At 34.1% G+C, this 13,378-nt stretch overlaps 1 pseudogene across 1 annotated transcript; it reads left to right on the forward strand.

Annotated features, from left to right (window-relative positions):
• The first annotated feature begins 4,516 nt into the window (after positions 1-4,516).
• Positions 4,517-5,712, forward strand: LOC103342670 (tryptophan synthase alpha chain pseudogene; annotated as a pseudogene). Its single transcript, XR_016126427.1, has one exon. The product of XR_016126427.1 is annotated as a tryptophan synthase alpha chain pseudogene (transcript).
• Positions 5,713-13,378: the final 7,666 nt, after the last annotated feature.

Below are 13,378 nucleotides of genomic sequence, written 5' to 3' on the forward strand. Positions count from 1 at the left end.
TCCAACCATCAAACTTGTTTGTTTATACTTCGAGATCATCTACACCAAAAATCGAAAAAAATAAACATTCAGAGATAAAGTAAGGGGACAAAAAATTTCGACGGTTATAAATGAAAAATCATGATTTAACAGTTATTTTAACTCCGATTTTGATGATTTTTTACCGCTACACTCCTTGACCCAATATGAATACAATGATTGAATTTGATCTTCAATTTAAAATATTTACACTAGTGGATACCACAAAATCTTATGTCATATTTAACGAAAGTATAAATAAACTCTTAATTGTTAGTGAATATATTGTTTTGATGGCATACGCATTCTAAGAAACTAATTTCAATGATCCAACCATCAAACGTGTTTGTTTATACTTCGAGATCATATACGTCAAAAATCGGAAAAAATAAACATTCAGAGATAAAGTAACGAGACAAAAAATTTCGACGGTTATAAATGAAAAATCATGATTTAACGGTTATTTTAACTCCGATTTTGATGATTTTTTACCGCTATACTCCTTGACCCAATATGAATACAATGATTGAATTTGATCTTCAATTTAAAATATTTACACTAGTGGATACTACAAAATCTTATGTCATATTTAATGAAAGTATAAATAAACTCTTCATTATTAGTGAATATATTGTTTTGATGGCATACGCATTCTAAGAAACTAGTTTCAATGATCCAACCGTCAAACGTGTTTGTTTATACTTCGAGATCATAGACGCCAAAAATCGGAAAAAATAAACATTCAGAGATCAAGTAACGGGACAAAAAATTTCGACGGTTATATATGAAAAATCATGATTTAACGGTTATTTTAACTCCGATTTTGATGATTTTTTACTGCTGCACTCCTTGACCCTATATGAATACAATGATTGAATTTGATCTTCAATTTAAAATATTTACACTAGTGGATACCACAAAATCTTATGTTATATTTAACGAAAGTATAAATAAACTCTTAATTGTTAGTGAATATATTGTTTTGATGACATACGCATTCTAAGAAACTAGTTTCAACGATCCAACCGTCAAACTTGTTTGTTTATACTTCGAGATCATCTACACCAAAAATCGAAAAAAATAAACATTCAGAGATAAAGTAACGGGACAAAAAATTTCGACGGTTATAAATGAAAAATCATGATTTAACGCTTATTATAACAAACCATCATCTTTACATATAATAGACGACCGTTTTTTTATAAAAAGCGTCATCTTTATATATAATAGAAGACCCTTTAAAAAAAAAAAATTCGTCATCTTTACATATAATAGACGACGGTTTTTACGGTTTTTATAAAAAGCGTCATCTTTACATATAATAGACGACGGTTTTATAAAATCGTCATCTTTACATATAATAGACGACGGTTTTTAAAAAAATCGTCATTTTTACACATAATAGACCACGGTTTTTATAAAAATCGTCGTCTTTACATATAATAGACGACGGTTTTATAAAATTGTCATCTTTACATATAATAGACGACGGTTTTTATAAAAATCATCATCTTTACACATAATAGATGACGGTTTTTATAAAAATCGTCATCTTTACATATAATAGACGACATTTTTTTATATATAAAAAGCGTCATCTTTACATATAGTATGACGTATGATAACAAAATCAAAGAAATAAATTGATAAAAAAAATTCGTATTAAGACGACGGTTTAAATATAAGGTATGACGTATAAAGGGAATAAATATGACGTTAAATTTTATAATATGTCGATAAATGAAAAACAAACGTGGTGAGATTTAAAGATACCGTCGTAGAACTATACAAGAAAGACGTCGATATATTTTTATTTTCCGTCGTTGTACATTAATTTAATACGGCGATATTTTGTATTTTACCGCCGTAGATTTATTTGTAATTATATGGCGCCTTATACGAAAACTTGGTCGTGTTATTTTCTGCGTAAAAACGGCGGCTTTGAAATCGTCGTCTTTACTTTCTACGTCGGTCGATTCATAACTTCTGCCGTTCTTTATTTGCTTTGATTTTACATTGCGGAAATCCTGTTTCAAATAGACGTCAGTTTTTTAATTAGGTACGTCGTTGTTTATGAACAACCATTTGAATCTCCATTTTTTAGGTGTCTAAGGTGTTATTACACGGTGGTTTTATAGAACCATTGTCTTTTAAAAAACAACGACGGTTTTCACTTAGACCGTCGTTTTTTTTCTAGTCGTCTTTGTCACTTTTTGTAGTAGTGCTAATGATGAGAAACGTCCATAATCTGTAAAATATTGTACAGAGGAAGAGACCTAGGAAGGAACTGGACTTCACATTCTTCAAACTAACCCACACTTGTGGAGAGAATGAATACCAGTGGACGAGGCTTGACATCGTAAGTTGCGTGCAACCAATGATGTACTATTTTTGAACAATTGCTTGTGCAACTCATATAAGCATTTTTCAAGTTGTTTTCAAGCTAATTCCAATAGATGAATTCAAAAAAGAACTAATGAAAGAATAGACATGAGTGATATAGTAATGAATGAGGTGTATTGTGAGGTGTTGGGCCTAGAGAAACTAAATTGAGTTACAGGATTTGGAGCTGGGGTGCCATGGGCATATGTGCATGGGATAATAATTGAGCAAAGAGGGATTTCAAGAGAGGTTCATACCCTGGGAGAAGCACTTGAGGAGCAAATGAAGAAAAATTAGAAATTAGAAATGGAGATGCAGAGGCTTGGTGATAAGCAACTTAAGCCCAGGGAGTAACATGAAACAAGTTTGGCGCGACACAAAGCTAAACTATATGCATCTTTCACGGATAAGGTGCAAGCAACTCAGGTCATGAAGATTAACTCTGCAATGCAGGATGTTGGTTTCTGAGATTAGGTAGTAGCACTAGAAGCCCTTCGCAACGTGTGAAATCTAAAAGGATCCGTTAATGTGTTGCAATTCGAATTGGAGATGCAGAGGCTTGGTGAGGAGTAACTTAAGATCAAGGAGTAACATGAAACAAGTTTCGCACGGCACAAAGCTGAACTAAATGCATCTTTCACAGATAAGGTGCAAGTAACTTCGGTCCTAGAGATTAACTCCACGATGCAGGATGCTGGTTTCTAAGATTTGGTAGTAGCATTAGAAGCCCTTCGCAACGTGAGAAACTAAATGGATATGTTAATGTTTTGCCTCACCTGGAAATTTAAATGGGTGTTGGAATACTGTTGCATTCTAAAATGTTGTTGTTTGTGGGTTAGAAATTGGGAAAATGTGGGAAATCCATGTGAAGTATTTTGGAAGTTAGGTTGCTTCATGGTGAATAGTTAGAACCACCTTTCGAATATAAGTAGCGGCCAAGTATATGTAAATGTTGGCCTAGTGTGTAAACCAATGATAGTATGAAACACGCATCTGCAGTAAAAGTTTTTTCTGGAGAGTGGTTAAGAAATATTGGAAGGTTATGAAATATTTGCAGTAAAAGGTTATAGCATCTATCACATTATTATAACATTTGCCGTGGAAAAAAAAAAGGGCTTGAAACCTTAAAAATCTCTCTCAAGCCTATCTTTCTAAGCAGCTATGTGTGTTTCTAGAGGGCCTGAGGGGGAATGAGGTTACTATGCTTTCATATTTGTATTACTCCTTTATGAATATTTGTATTTTTATTTCTGGCTGATAGTCTTTGTGCCTAATTTATGAATACAATTATCACTTTTCTCTAAATAAAAAAAAAACAAGTGAAAAGTTATGAAATATGGGACTATTTCATTCAAGACAATTACATAACCTCGAGGATTTTAATATTAAAAATTGAACAATGTGATTTTCAAGTAGCAATCCCACAAATTATTTCGAAGCATCTTATCCAATTCAAAAGCGCTTTTTTTTTTTTTAAGTATTCATATAATCTTCTGTTCGTCTTGACAGCCTATCACTGCTATTTCCTTTCCAAAAGCGTTCTGCACTGATGGATGGTTGTTATCTTGCCAGCACATAACAATAGCATCGGCATATATTTCCTTGGCTTTAGTTGGGTACGCTTTGTTGGGTACACTATATTAAATTACTTTTTAAATGTCAGCCCAATAATTTAATTTTATATTTATTATATTTAATTTGAATGTCCAACCTTCCCATGTCATGTCACCAAACTTAATTTTGTTCTATACAAATAATCAGTACAAGACGACATTCTGATATGTCATTCGTGCGACCTTGACATATTAGTCATAGAGAAAACATGTTAAGAGAAGAAAGAAGAAAGAAGAAAAATCTAAAAAACCTGACCTGATATTTTTTTTTGGTTTGGAAGACAATTCGAACTTGACTCTGTTTTCTCACGAGGTGAAATATCAGTGTCCCAAATATTACGTTACTTTTGTAGGAAAAGAAACGTGTTACTTTTGTAGGAAAAGAAACGTGTTACTTTTGTAGGAAAAGAAACGTGTTCCACGTCCAAATTTCATACGTACTTGTCGGTGCTAATTTTCTATGTCCCAAACTTCCTGGGAACTCTTATAAGTATTGGCTTGTATTTGTATCAAACATTGACAAGCATCTCTCCAAAGTCTTCATCGTGTAATACAACATTAATGGCTACTTCCCTGAAATTCACTGCTACTGGCTTTCTTCAACTTAAGAAACCTCAAAACCCATTTCTTCTTCACTCTCCATCCCAAGCATCTACCGTTTCAGTCAAGAGACGTCTTATAACACCAATGGCTGCTCTCACCTTGACACCTACCATCAATCTCTCTCAAACTTTCACAAAATTGAAGAACCAACGCAAAGTAGCATTTATCCCTTACATCACTGCCGGTGATCCCGACCTTTCAACCACGGCGCAAGCGCTGAAGGTGCTCGATTCTAGTGGGGCGGACGTGATTGAGTTAGGTGTGCCATACTCTGATCCAATACTAGACGGTCCAGTTATTCAGGCTTCAGTCACTCGTTCCTTAGCTAGGGGGACCAATTTCAATTCTATTATGTCAATGTTAAAGGATGTGGTACCACAATTGTCTTGTCCAATCGTTTTATTTTCGTACCACAACCCAATTATAAAGCATGGTGTTGAAAAATTCATGTCCACAATTAGCGACGTTGGGGTACATGGTCTTGTGGTTCCAGATGCTCCATTTGAAGAGACAATAAGCTTGAGAAAGGAGGCTGTGAAGAATATGATTGAGTTGGCATTACTAACTACACCCAATACGCCAATAGATCGAATGAAGGACATAGTTGAAGCTTCAGAAGGATTTGTATACCTTGTGAGCATGGTGGGAGTTACCGGTGCCCGTGAATCAGTGAACGAACAAGTTCCGAGGCTTTTAAGGGAAATTAGAGAGGCAACAACCAAGCCTGTGGCAGTTGGTTTTGGGCTATCAAAGCCTGAACATGTGAAACAAGTAGCAGAGTGGGGAGCTGATGGTGTTATTGTTGGTAGTGCCATTGTGAAGGTGTTGGGGGAAGCCAAGTCTCCTAAAGAAGGGTTGAAAGCACTTGAAACTTTCACCAAGTCTTTCACATCTGCACTCCTTGGATGACATTTGATTATGAAATTTTCAGTGAAGCAGTGATAGAGTATAGTAACTAACTTTTTGTTATGCCGTAACATGCATGCTTAATTAGCAGCATTCGACTGTACTATGTACCACGTATGTTTGGATTTATAGTTGTGATATTATTTTGTGTTAATTTCATAAGAAAAGAAATTAGTGTTATTGATTTCCAGTAATGTTAGCCATGCCAAATTGATGCACCAAATTTTGAGTCTCAAATGATATGAGTGCACAATTGTTAATATGAACTAGACTTTTATAACTCAACACTAACCTTGGTCAAATATCTTGGCTGTGGAGGATTTTCTTCTCTATGCAACACTGTAATGCTATTTTTCTAGATGGGGTGAGAGCTATGTTTAGTGTGTCTTATTGCTAGAGAAGGGACCTCTATATATATGCATTACTCGAAAGCCTTGCCCCATCAAGGAGCTGTACAGTGTTCTAAGTTGCATTAGAATTAGGTTGTTTCGATCCATGTAGAATTAGGAATTCCATCATCTCTTGTACTTTAATTCGGATAGCTTTTAGACAAGGATAATCCGATAAGTCTGAGTAGATTTCTGAACATGCAAAACTCTCGAGTCCTCACTTGATTAGAAGACCACAATTCGTGGTTAAGACAATGAATTGTCTTACACAACATGCCATGACATAAATATTTAATTAATCAATTTCAACCTGAATTATGACAAAACTTTAAATTTAATTTTAATAATTAATCAACACCCAACCTGCATTTTTACGATCGTTTCCACTATCACAAATAACCGAAATAAATACAAACAATAAACTCTGTACTATTCATTTGTATTTGTAACAATTTTACAGTTTAGTGTACAACACCTGAGCTGGGTTGCCAACCAAAGGGTCGGAATTTCTAGATATATACTGAGCTTTCAAATTCAAACTACAATTTGAATTGAGACTAGCTAGATTTCAAGAACCCTATATTTGAAGGAAAACAAGACATCACTATAACAACCACAGATATTCTCTCCTCAGGGCAGCAAGAACAATTAGAAAGAGAATCAGATACCCTATAAATCCCCTTTCCTACTCTTCCCTCCCTTTCAACAATCAATAATGGTGTTTCTCCGCCAGCTAATGATCCTTCATCAAATCCCTGGCTTTTCAATTTTCTATATTGTAAAATTGTTATAGATACAAACAGCGGCAGCCAATAGCGGATTTAGGAATTTATTTAGGGCTTGGCTAAATTTTTTTTTCCTTGGCTTCTTCTATAATATATAATATATATATGTAATGATTCAAATTATCTAGATTTTTTTTAGTAGGGGGACTAAAGCCTGAAAACAACATTACTAAACGTGAACGAGGCCTATAGTCTAGTTAAATTTAAAATTTCATTTTTCAAACACAACACACGAATAAGTACAACCAAACCTAAAAAACAAAACACATATTAGTAGAACTAAAAATTGTAGCCAATTAATTAGCAAAAAACAACCAATGATAAAAGATCAGAAGCTTGAGGAATAAAGGTGAGGTACTATCTTAGATTGCATGTAGATTGAGGAAGATTCAGAGCTTGGTACCATTAATGATGTTCTAATATATTAATGTTGTATTTGACTTTGACCAACGACAAGACAATAATGGGACAAGAAAAAAAGTGTAAGTTGTGTTATTTTAATTTTCTAATGTTTTACTTTTCCTTTTTTAATCTTTTTGTAAGTTATGTTTGTCTGATCTTGTATCTTTCCGTTGGCTGAGAAAAAAAAAAAGTACTATGCGTGGCTATGAGGTAGTAGAAAAAAATGTACTATGTGTGGCTATGAGGTAGTAGGCTAATATTTAATTGTACTGCATTTCTTTATAATCAAGAAAAATAATAATAATAAACAAAATATAGGAAAAACAAAATCTGAGAATTTGAGAGAGAGAGAGAGAATTGAGTGGTTGAAAGCTGAAGATTGCAAAAAATGAAAATAATAAGATACATGCTGCTGGAAAAAAATTTGCATACAAAGTTGTATGTTGGAGGCCTCTTATATTGGGCAACTTGAAAACCAATATTAAATAGGAATATGAAAATCAACGTTAATATTATTCTATTAATATAGGAGAAGCCAATGCAATGGGATACCAATCCTCACATTAATAAAATAATATTTATTATGAGGCCTAATTTTCTTTATTTTGTACTGAAAGATAAATGAAAAGTGAATATTAATGTTATTAAATTAATATAATTACTAAGCTACAACATCATATTAATGTAAATTAATATTTAAAGTGGGGTCTCCTTTAAAGTGGGACCTTGTGCGATCGATCACTTTGCTTATGCCAAATGCCGCCCCTACAAATCAATATATATAGTACATAGTTCTTGTTACTTGTATTGATTATGTTTTTTTAACGGCTCAAGGATTTCGTTTATTTGTGATGGTGGGAACGATGGTACATACAACCAGTGGCGGATCCATGAATTTTTTAGGGGAGGTGCAATATTTGAAGGGCTAAAAATTAGCAAAGGACTCAAATAAGGTCCTGGATTCAAGTACTAACATTCATGTAGTGTGTTTAAAAAAATAAGGCTAAAAATTCAAAAACTAATTTAGACAACCAAATGCCCTTAGAATTTAAACAAAACTAATGTCATTCATAATTAAAACAATAAGAGTTTTACATCTATAACTAATTGATTATAGTCTATATGGATTATCAATTAATATGAACAAAATCCTTGTCAGTGACACAATTAGTTTACCAAAATTCATATCAAATATGAACAAAATCCATGTCAATTACATAATTAATCTAACAAAAGTCAATACCAATGAATCTAACCAAAATCAATGCCAATTAATCTAACCAAAAGCACATGTGATTTGGAGGTCACGAGATAAAAGTACACGTGATTAAAAGTTTGGGGTAATTTTTGGTGAATTTTTCGGAACACATATGAGTTTTTAATGAATTTTTTAAGTTAGGCCAATTAGAATATAGACATATTTCAGCTTGCTATTGGACCATTTTAAAAAAAAAAAAAAAAAAAAAGAGAAGCGCTGACGTGGAGTCTTCTTCTTCCTTGAACTGTGGCTCTGCAACTTAACTTCACATATTCTATAAAAACTTAGAAAATTCATAAGTTTGGTTGTGGAGCTCCGATTAATGAACCGTTTTCTCCTACATGCTCGTGAGATCGAGCCCAACAATCTAAGATAAATATTCAAGGTCTCACTTAGCAGAAAACAAAACAACGTCTTTGAGGCATTTAGTCGAATAATTGGCGGTCACTGGCAAAGGGGCAAATTCCGGCATCCCAAAGGAAGCTTTTGGCGAGGAGAGGTGTAGCTGCACCTCCTTGCGCATCTGTGGATCCGCGAGTGCATACAACAACAAGCTTGATTGTTTAGGGCGAGCTGCAAAACTTTTGATTAATTCATTAAGGTTTTCTTCCTAATATAAATTAACGAAATCATAATCTAAGTTGGCATTGGTTAATTAAATATTTATGACTTCACTTATTAAGTCATCTAGAACTCAAATTTGGCGTACAAGTTTGGTGCCACTCAACATTATTGTGATTGGCCATTCTACCTACTTGAGATATTTTTTTGTCTTATATGATTTCGTTGTTGCTTCAATTGGATTGGGTCTCTAAATTTTGTGGGCATCTTGGCTTGAATGACCACGTGATTTGGGAATTCTGAGTGGGAGGTACTCCTTAATATTATTATGGATGGAACTGTCATAATACGCATGCCGAAATTGGTGAAGAAAACATGATTCACATATAGGCCAGGAACGGGTCCCCATGTTGAACGAAACTCATTTAAGGATTCTCTACTCAAGCCGCTCATTTCCACTTAACCACTTTTCTCAACAATCTCTTTCCACTCCACCTCATCAAATTCATCCTAAACAGCTGGCCACACTCTAAATCCTCATGGTTAAGGGATGAGGTGAGTGCACCACACCACACCACATCTCATAGTTGTTTTATTTATTTTTTGCATGCGTACCCAATAGACCTATTTAAGTGTTTTTTCGCAATTAAAAATATCGGGTATGAGTATGGAATCTTTGAAAAAAAAATTCCCCAATGGGTCCGGGCTAAGGGATGGTAATGGCATTCCTGTCCTCTAAACCCTTAGCACTAAAAATATTATATACTTAGGTTTAAATTAATAAATATATAATATAATTATAATTATAATAAACATATAATCTCATATACTGTTATCCTAGCGCGCTCTAACACAACACTCACCCCCCTCTGCTCTCTGCTCTCTCAATCTTCTTCACATGCTTTGTTTCAGAACCAAACTCAAAAGCTAAATCTCCTTCGCATGCTTGGGAAATTTGTCACTTTCTTCCTTCTTTTTTTTAATTTATTTAATGGTTTTGCTAAATGGGTTTTCCTTTGTTTGTGTATTTCTTGGTTGTGTGTAGTTGGGTGGGTTTGATAGGGATTCTTCAAAAATTATTATAGGGGATGGGGACGTTGATGGTATTGCCATACTCGGCCCATTATCATCTCTAGACACACCAAAGACCTCAGCCAATCCAACTAATAACACCTCATTGGTAAAATTAAATACTTGTTGAAATTACTAAATTCAAATCGAATCATGTGAAAATATTGTCTAAAAAATTAAGATATATTATGAGTTAGCATGCACAAGATGTGGTTTTCTATATATATATATATATATATATATATATATATATATATATATATCTCTCTTTATTACCATATCCAAGAGTCTTCTCCTAGTTCTTGTTGCACTTTTAAGGATGCCTGAGACAACTATTGAAAAGAAAGATATATATGGTAGCAACACATTGATTTAAATATGAAACAAGACTGAAATTTTTATTATAGTGCATAGCATAGTCCAAATATTTTGTTCAGTTAGTAAGCGAATTAAAATAAGAAAAGGATCTTTAAAAAATGATGTTGAAACATAATATGTGGTGAAAAGATTGCTCATCAAGATGCGACATTTCATAACATCCTTCAGTTATCTACTTCTCCAGGTTCTCCTCTAATCCAGCTAGAGCTAGAGAATCTAATATTTGTCGTTGTTCATATGAAACACACCAACCATTTGATGAAAGAAAAGATATCTTCATGTGAATGGCAAATCACTTTGCACACACATCTTCTCTACGATCGAAAGAGTTTAATTTGTTTGTCGAGGGGTTTATTTTAATTTTATCTATTGTTTGGAAAGTAATTAAGAAAATTAAAATTCAACAGAAAGGGTATTTGGAAAGGATGCTGTGTTGTGTGAGAATAGTTTGAAAAACGGACCTGCAAAAGCGATGGATAGACAAACACAAGAAGACAACTGCTATTTCAACTCTATACGTTAGTTTGGCTTGAAATGTAATGAAGGGGTGAAAAATTTGAGAAATCCATCGTTTGGTTCGTACCCAACACAAGAATAGGAATGCCCCCAAAACCATGAAAGGAGCATTTGCAAATTAAAACAGAAATTATTGGTTAAGCAAGGCAATGCAAGCTATGTTGGAGTTAAAATTAGTCTCATATTGGCAAACTAGAGTTTCTTGGCGCTTTTTAGAGCAAGTCCATCGGTTGGACTTGCCAGGGCAAAAGGCCCTCCGGGCCAAAGAAACCCACTCCATCGATCACATCCAGCCCGGCAGATGGTGGGCTCCATCAAGACTGGGCAGCCCCGAAGACAAGAACAGCCCGAGTTGTTGTCTGAGGGCACTGACGTCAAAGATGAAAATAATTTCAAAAAAATCGATTTTTTGTTGTTGAAAAATTACCAAAAAATACATAATATATATTTTTTTGTACATACCTAGAAATTTTTTATTTATTATTAATCTCATACATATAAATAAAATTAATCCCATGTAAATAATAATTGCTCTTGGGTTGCAATGACAATGGGTGAAAAAGCAACAAAAATATTGCTAAGCATATACTATTCATGTGAATAAGGAGGAGAAGAAGGAACCGAGAAGAAAGTATTAGCAACAACCGGTTTTATTATGGGAAAACTCATGATGTTCATATAGATCTATAAGTAACCGTCTTTACTTGTCCTAAACCTTTGCCATGACAAAAAGGAGTTCAGGCTTCAAAAACAACTCCCAAGAAAATTGCCATGATAAAAAGTGGGCCCCATAAAACTGGATAAGCCTAAAAGCAAGACTTGCCTAGAACAGGCCCATAAAGTTAAATACTTATTTATTTTCCTTATTGCAACATTGCGGAAAGTACAACTTTCTTATAATTATGACTAGAATATGTGAGATGCCCACAAGCATGACCATGCGTTCTTTGAAATTTCTTCTAACAAACCATGATGATATTTATTAGAAAAACGCCATTTTTGTTAGAGTTTTAACATATATTTTTCTTAGTGAAAGGAGCTAACATATAATATCGAAATTTTGACATATATATAATATCTGTGACATTATGTTTTTTACACAATTTTGATGCAGGTTTCACACTATTGGATTAGCCTGCTATCGATGAATGAGATTAAATCTAACATGTGAAGTTTAGTTTTTTAATTTTTTTAATAAACACATTAATTTTATATTTCTCTCGCCTCCCTCTTTAATATCAATTATTTATTACCTAAACACACCAAGAATCTCAGCCAAAAAAAAAAAAAAGCCTTTTCATGTTCACCTTCTTCATGGAGGGGGTCATATGCAGCTCTGAAGCATTGAGAAGCAATTGGGAAAATGTGGGAAATCCATGTGAAGTGTTTTGGAAGTTAGGTTGCTTCATGGTGAATAGTTAGAACCACCTTTTGAATATAAGTAGCAGCAGCCAAGTATATGTAAATGTTGGTCTAGTGTGTAAAACAATGATAGTATGAAACATGCATCTACAGTAAAAAAAATAATTTTTGAGAGTAATTAAGAAATATTAGAAGGTTATGAAATATTTACAAGTAAAAGGTTATGAAATATTGCATCTATCACATTATTATAACATATGCAGTGAAAAAAAGAAAAAAAGGGCTTAAAATCCTAAAAATCTCTCTCAAGCCTATCTTTCTTAGCGGTGCTGTGTGTTTCTAGAGGACGAGGAGGGAGGAGGGGACTCTTCCTGCTCTCTCTCTCTCTCTCTCTCTCTCATTCCCTCCCTCCTACTTCGCCTTCCTCATTTTATGGATTTGAGATTTTAATTAGGGGAGGTTATTTGTGCATAGATGTGTTTTGGATTTTGGTTTTTTTTACTCATAGCTGCTTGGATATGTGGTCTTGGTGGTTAAATTTGTTTCGGCTCTTGGCTGTAATCTTGGTGGTGTTCTCTGTCTTAAAGGTGGCGACGTCGGCAGGTTTTTTTGGAGAGTAATTAAGAAATATTGGAAGGGTATGAAATATTTGCAGTAAAAGGTTATGAAATACTGCATCTATCATATTATTATAACATCTACAATGAAAAAGAAAGAAAGAAGGGGCTTAAAACCCTAAAAATCTCTCTCAAGCCTATCTTTCTAAGTCTGTGCTGTGTGTTTCCGAAGGGAGGGGGAAGGAGGGCACTTCTTCTCCTCTCTCCCTCTCCCTCTCATTCCCCCTCCTTCTTCGCCTTCCTCATCTTCTGGATTTTGGAGTTTAATTGGGGGAGGTTATTTGTGCCTATATGTGTTTTGGATTTTGGTTTTTTTTTATACTCATTTTTGCTTTGATATGTGGTTTTGGTGGTTAAATCTGTTTTGGCTCTTGGCTGTAATCTCGATGGTGTTCTCTGTCTCAAAGGTGGCGACATCGGTTGTAGTGGAGGAGGCAAAAGCGGTAATAGTAGATTTGTTAGCTTTTGGTTGTTGTGTGCTTGTTGTTTTGTTGTTCTGTAAAAATTACATCAACTC

This window comes from Prunus mume, linkage group LG4 (genome assembly GCF_029339155.1).
Source record: "Prunus mume cultivar Tortuosa linkage group LG4, ASM2933915v1, whole genome shotgun sequence".
NCBI classification, from domain to species: Eukaryota; Viridiplantae; Streptophyta; class Magnoliopsida; order Rosales; family Rosaceae; genus Prunus; species Prunus mume.